This window comes from Bubalus kerabau, chromosome 5, assembly GCF_029407905.1.
Source record: "Bubalus kerabau isolate K-KA32 ecotype Philippines breed swamp buffalo chromosome 5, PCC_UOA_SB_1v2, whole genome shotgun sequence".
Lineage (NCBI taxonomy): Eukaryota > Metazoa > Chordata > Mammalia > Artiodactyla > Bovidae > Bubalus > Bubalus kerabau.
Genome location: NC_073628.1, coordinates 120,627,336 through 120,634,166, shown reverse-complemented (window position 1 = coordinate 120,634,166; position 6,831 = coordinate 120,627,336). Strand labels below are relative to the sequence as shown.

General features: G+C 45.0%; 2 long non-coding RNA genes across 2 annotated transcripts; one reads left to right on the top strand and one right to left on the bottom strand.

Moving 5' to 3' along the window:
- Window positions 1-583: 583 nt before the first annotated feature.
- Window positions 584-3,515, bottom strand: LOC129653347 (uncharacterized). The gene is made up of 2 exons (XR_008715075.1): window positions 3,379-3,515; window positions 584-2,546 (listed from the first exon to the last, which is right to left on the bottom strand). It is a non-coding gene; the product is annotated as an uncharacterized LOC129653347 (long non-coding RNA).
- LOC129653348 (uncharacterized) lies at window positions 2,812-6,631 on the top strand. Its single transcript, XR_008715076.1, has 3 exons — window positions 2,812-3,161; window positions 3,313-3,597; window positions 5,062-6,631. It is a non-coding gene; the product is annotated as an uncharacterized LOC129653348 (long non-coding RNA).
- The last annotated feature ends 200 nt before the right edge of the window (window positions 6,632-6,831 follow it).

Here is a 6,831-nt window from a genome sequence, read left to right as displayed (position 1 = left end):
TCAGCAAAACTGAGAGGTTTTATTTTCTCCCCTGTGCTAATGCATCACATTTTTCATAAAATTAAAAGGAAAAAAAAAGTTGTGAGCAGAATTTTATCAACCAGAACATTTTAGAAATACAGAACCTGGGCTTTTGATTTTACATCATAAATCTAGTAAAATGGGGGAAACCATCTTTTTGAAATGCTGCTGCCATCGTTTTCTACCTGCAGGTGCACATCTTGCCCTGGGAAGAGTGCGTGCATGCTAAGTCCCTTCAGTCGTGTCTAACTCTTTGCAACCTCATAGACTGCAGTCTGCCAGGCTTCTCTGTTCATGGGGATTTCTCCAGGCAGGAGTACTGGAGTGGGTTGCCATGCCCTCCTCCAGGGGATCTTCCTGACCCAGGGATCAAACCCTCATCAATTTTGTCTCCTGCATTGGCAGGTGGGTTCTTTACCACTAAGTGCCACCTGGGAAACCCCTGGGAGATGAGCTACTTCATTTCTTAACAATCATAAGGATTTCTCTGAGGAATCCCAGCTACTGCTGAGGACCAGCCTGTCTGAGAATATCCTTCAATGTGAAGTCAGTGACTCAATCAGAACCTGAAATAGTCTTACAGAAAAAATCAATTAGAAAGTTGCATTGTGCAGACTCGATATTGGATCTTCAGCTTCACTGTATCATTAAAGAAACAATTAAAAAAAAACTAAAAACAGGGTACACATTGAAGGTACTATTTTAAATTGGCCAAAAGTCATGGTTTGAGTAAAGAAGGAAAATAAACAAGGTGGAAGGATTTGGGATGTGATTATTTTCATTGCGTAATTGTATATTTCACCAAGTACCAGCATGAGGTGTGAAAAAGCAACATTCTTTCTAACTGGGAAGAGATGTTCAGGAAGGCAGGACAATTTTTTTCCCCCTGAAGAACTGTGTCTTAGAACTGTCAGTATTGGATTTGCTGTAGTGGAATTTGGCTCTCTGCAATGAATTTCTTCTCCATCAGAGTCTCCCTAGTATTACACTGTGTTTTTAACTTGACCACCAGCCTTTGGCATTGAATGAAAAGCCCCAAATTCATTCAACCAGAGGCTCATGGCATAGAACAAATCATTTGTTTTTAATGTGTTTCCTTTCCCAGCCCAAATACTCAATTGAAATGACACTGAAAGTATCGATCTGAAAAAGAAAAAGAAGTCAAGGGATTTGCCTTATTTAAAAATGTATCTATATAGAGCAGGCAGGGCTGTGGGAAACCAATTCCTAGTAAATGACTAGGAGATAAAAGATTTTTCAGGTTTAAATTCTAATTTTGTTTTGTTATTATACTAGTAATAGCTAATATAATTATGCCATGTCCAGTTTATAAATTGGTTTAGCATACATTGGTTTCCTAATTTGACCCTCAAAGCAGCATAATGATACAGATGCTATTATCATCCCCATTTCACAGATGAGAAGACTGAGGCTCTGAGACACTGACATCATCCAGCTTTTTCAGTTAATGAGATGCAATATTTGAAATCAAGCTTGTTCTGACTTCAAATTCCTTGTTCCTGCCAGGCCTTTTCAAGATCTAAAACTATGGGATTCTTGAGCTGAAAGGGAACTTAAAGGTCTGCTGGCCAGCTTTTGCCTGATTCTGAAGGATGTTAAATACATTTCCACAAAACAACATTTGGGAAATGCCAAATTAAAGGTTGTTAAGTGGATTTCTTGACCACAGAATGTCCCAGAGCTTTTATTTTGCTGGCTAATCTTGATGCTTTTTCTGATTTTATTTGGCAATGAATTTATCTTGGGGTCCATCTACCTAAGAACCACATCATGTCAGGGATCTGGGATGAGCTGCCCTCTCTGCTTCTTTATAGAAATAGATCTTCACTTGTTCTGAACTTTTCTTGGAGTCACTCCTATGCCACCTCAAGTTGACCTGGAAGGAAGTGGAAGAATTGAACTTTTAATTGTTATTCAACTGATTGACCATTGGAAACAGGAAGTGGTAATGAAGTGGCAGATTTCTGCCCTCCTGATTCTTTGCGCAAACATCTATTAGTCGTGCTCCAGATTCCAGGGACTGGCTGGGGATCTGTGTGGGAAGCTGGAGAGGACAGCTCCTGCCCTTAGTGTGTTGTTCCCTCATCTGGTGTGTGCTAGTCGCTCAGTCGTGTCCGACTCTTTGCGACCCCGTGGGCTGTGGCCCACCAGGCTCCTCTGTCCGTGGGATTCTCCAGGCAAGAATTCTGGAGTGGGTTGCCATTCCCTTCTCTCATACTCTAGAACAAGGTGCACACCAATCTCACAAATAATGACAAACATTTGATGAAAGGGGGCACTCAATGGAAGCCCAGACAGGGCGGTAGCTCATCCTGGTGAAGAAGGATGCAGGGGGCAGCTTTGTGCTCAGATGCCTGCTCTTCCTCTTGGAGGGACAAAGGTCGTATCAGCCCCTTCAGCTGCCCCAGGCGAGGAGGGTGGAGACTGTGTACCCAGCTGACAGAAGGTGTGGACGCCTCCTGGGACCCACCCCAGGGCATTGGCATCTGAGCTCCACAGCTTTCCTGACAGAAAGGAAAAAAAAAAAAAAGATTGAAAACGTCTCAGCTCCACATGTCCTATTTTTAATTGATTTTTGCACAGACTCTTCAATCAGGGTATGAATATTTAATTGTCCTGTCAGGTCAAATCCTTCCTGGTCAGACAGTTAAAAATGACTTTGGACAGGGGAGGAAATGAGGTGGTGGAATGGCATGAAATGAGGAAAGGGAGGCATTTGCTCACAGGGGATCAGATCTAAGGACCAAGGAAGGTCCCGAGAAGGGCACCTTGCTCTCTTTGTCTCTGCCCCTCCACAGCACACGGTAGCACCGCAGCCTTTTCCAGAGGCCACAGGGAGTCCCGTAAGAGCTTAGACAACACCTAGACCTGAGGAGAAAGTAGGCGGTTTCTTCAATGAGGAGAAGCCAATAGTGTGGTCCCTGGGGAAGGGTCCAGAGGATCTAGCGTTCATGCTCCTGGTTTTGTAAGTTTGTGAGGAGCTAATTGGTGTTTTGACTCCAGGCTTCACCCCAACCCGGGTGGAGCCTGGCCGCACACACCTTTCTTTGAGAAATGGTGTCTCTCTTGGCTGCCCAGCGTCACAGAAGCTGAGAAAAATGGCCCAGGAACTATTTCAGGTGAACACACTCTCACAGGCAGTGAATAAACGTCTCAATGTGACTTGTTCCAAGAGACTATTAATAGGCAGGTGATGAGAGGGATGGGAGAACTGAATTTCTTTCTGTTTTGGACTCTCGTTTTATGCATACCTCTTTTTCACAAACACAGAAATGAAGTCCAGAGGCACAGGGAGAAGGTGGCCACCTCCCACTCCTCTCCCAGCAGCGCACTCACCGAGGGTCCCATCACAGTCCTTTCGGACCACTGCTCAGGCCTTTGCTGAACACAAGCCTCCCAGGTCCAGACAGTCACAGAACAGCAAGAGGAGGTGACGCCTTGAGTCATAGTCATATTCACTTTCACATCGCCATTGCCCCTCTGCATCTGCGTGGTCTGAAGAAGGGAGTCTCGTTCAGGAAACACCTGCTGGAAGAGGGCTTTGGAAATGCCCAGGTGTGTCTGGTTGTCTTAGCAGTGGGCTGGGGGTGATCTCAGCGCTTAATGGGGAAAGGGCAGAGATGCTAAACAGATTGAAATTCTCTGGCTGGTGTCCCCAACCCAAGAACTGCCCCTGCCCTGCATGACTGCTGGGGGCCCTCTGTGCATCCTCCATGGAGGATGTATTTGGAATGGTCTCAGAGTACATCTGAACTCCATTTCACTCATCAGCACAAAGTATTTGTTTCAAGTTTTCAAACTTAAAGTATGACATTTTCTAGGAAAACTTGATTAAAAAAAATAAGTCTTTTATATTTACTCAGATATGTCTTTTATATTTACCATTTCCAATGCTCTTTAAAAATTTTATTTTTATTTATTTGGCCATGTCGGGTCTTAATTGCTGCTTATGCAATCTTATGCAGTTGTGGCAGGTGGGATCTAGTTCCCTGATCAGGGATTGAACCTGGGCCTCCTATATTGGAAGCACAGAGTCTTAGCCACTGGACCACCAGGGGAGTCCCCAGGAAAACTTGATTTTAATGGCTGTGGAAAATCAAGGAAAGACAGAATTTTGTTTTTTGGGGGGGCTTTACCAAGAATTGTTCACCTTTACCAAGAGTTGTTCACCTCCTTTTGGAATCAGATCCCTGACGGCAGTGACACGTGGTTTTTGTTACCCAAACCACATACCTGTGGCAGTCTGCATCTGCAGCTGCCAGATTTCCCCGCCAGAGGACCTGAGTACTTCCTGTTGGCTCCTGACGGAGTTGCACCAAACCTCTGAATACTGAAACACATATGATGTTATTCTAAGTGACTCTGGCTTTATTTTGCCTTTGTATTACATTAGGGCATTATACTGATTTTTAAAATGGTATGCAGTATTAGTTTAATTTAATTAATATCAAATTTAATTATTAGTTTTTATCATTAATTAGTTGATTACTATTTAATTTAATATTAGTTTAATTTCAGGAATGTAGAGGGGATATTGTGGAATATTTGTTGTGGGGAAGACATTGGGTCTGCTCCAGGTCCTAAACCTGGGGTGAAATGTCTGATTTAGGCTTTAAAACAGGACAGACTTCTGAGAGACAAGCCAGGCAGATGGATCATCAGCCATGGGACTTCCTGAATCTTGTGTTCTGTTCGGAAGCTAAAATGCTTCTGCAAACGAAAGTGTCTGCAAGGATCAGGCAGTTCATGGGAAAGAGTAAAGAAGCAGAAAAACAAGAGTTCAAGGGCCTTGGCAGGGGCATTGGCTCCTGGCCTCACTGGACGCTGGGGGTCTGTGCCCACTGACTGTGGCCCCACAGGGTTGCAGGCATAGGATTGCTAGGTTTTCCATGTTTGCCGTGGAAGCTAGAAACCTGACGTGCTGTCCGTCATATTAAGGCTAGGTAAGACTGGGTTGCTCTAACAAAGGAAGCCAACCACACAATGGCTTAAGGACCTTGATGTGGATTTCTTTTGCAGGTCATGATCAAAGCAGAGCGACAGCCTCGTGTGCCAGGAGCAGAGGGACAAGGGCGTGGAGGAGAGTATGAGCAGCAACATGAAGACCCAGATCTGGAAGGCCCAACTCCTTCTCTGTTCCACATGTATATGGCCTCTGCTTGGTGGGGAAATGTCATTTTTAGCTGGGCAGCTATTGCACGGCTGTACCACTGACTGTCTCTGCCCGTGTACTTACCCCAGGCACTTAAGGTATGACACATAGGTCAGTCCCCTGCAGACCATGAAGCTGAACTTGACTCGAAGACTGCCAGCCCGGCCCTGCTGGAACTCACTGTTTAGTTGTAGATTTAAGTTAAACAGCTGGAGAAACCATTCCGACTAGAGGAGGAAGGAGGAAGACAGGTGGGCCAAGGTGTTGAAGTTGGTGGAGGGGTGGCATCCTCAGAGCAGACGCACATAGTGGGGACAACTTGGAGGACAGAAGCCCGCAGACCTTGAACGCAGGCATGGGAGGTTTCAATTCAGGTTATCTGTCTTAGCTCCACTGGCCTGGCAAACGCCTCTCAGGCCAGCCTAAGTGCTTCTCTTCTACGTGCCTGGCACAACGCCGATCGCACGCATTATTTTCCTTGTCTATTTTTGTCTTCCCATCTAGACTGCAATTCTGTTTTGCTCACTTTTATATCCCCAGGGTCTTGCAGAGTAATTATTAATAGTAGAGTAGGTGCTCAACAAATCCTTGATGAATGACTGAAAAAAACCCTGTCGTCAGTGGATAATTAATTCATCCTTCCGAGTCAGTGCTAGGAACCATCACGGTGCTTTGTTAAGAAGACTAATCTGGCCCTGGAGGAAGGTATGGCAACCCACTCCAGTATCCTTGCCTGGAAAATCCTAGGAACAGAGGAGCCCGACAGGCTACAGTTACAGGTTTGCAAAGGAGTCAGACATGAATTAGGGACTAAACAACAACAACAACAAGAGAACTAATCTGGGACTTCCCTGGTGGTTCAGGGTTAAGACTCCATTCTTCCACTGTAGAGGGGCATGGGTTTGATCCCTGGTCCCCCAGTTGGAGATGTTCCACATGCAATGGAACCAAAGAGAAAAAGCAGACTAATCTTGTTATCATGTTCAGAAGGCCAGAATCAGCAGGCCAAAGACACCATGGGTTTCATGGGAAAGTACACTGTGATGGAGGGCAGAGATGTCCTGTGGGAAGGGATGGGCTTCAAAAGGCTGATGGGTTGGAGGTGTCTGCACAGGGAGCAGAGAACTGGAAACTCCCGCTTCTGGATTTCTGTTTCTTTCCTAGTCTAGAGTTAACAGGCTTAGCTGAGGTGCCAGTCACTAACGCAGGGCCTGAGTGGAGGAGACAGCAGTGAGCAGCAAACCCTTCAGGGTTCTATGTCCTATGAAATTGAATTAAAATAGAAATTCTTGGGGAGGCTTCCTGGATGAGGGAGCATTTATGATGGGCTTTGAGATATGCAGAAAATGAAGGTTCTGAAAATGCACATGAGCTTTGTTAATTTGCCAAGAGTCTAATAAATATTTTTATGAATGAAAAAAATAAATTAAGAAATGGGCAGATAGCTATGGTTTGTACTAGTCTTTCTGGAAGAATGACTGGGGGTTCCTCTCAAGTTGGGAAGCTTTTGTTGCTGTATCAGGCCTTGGCCACTCAAGCCCATTGAAGGAAGCCCATTGATCTTTGAGGAATAAGATTCTGTTGTATCGTGTAGTCTGTGCATGGGCTGGAAAAGAATTTCCAGACATGAAGCAGAA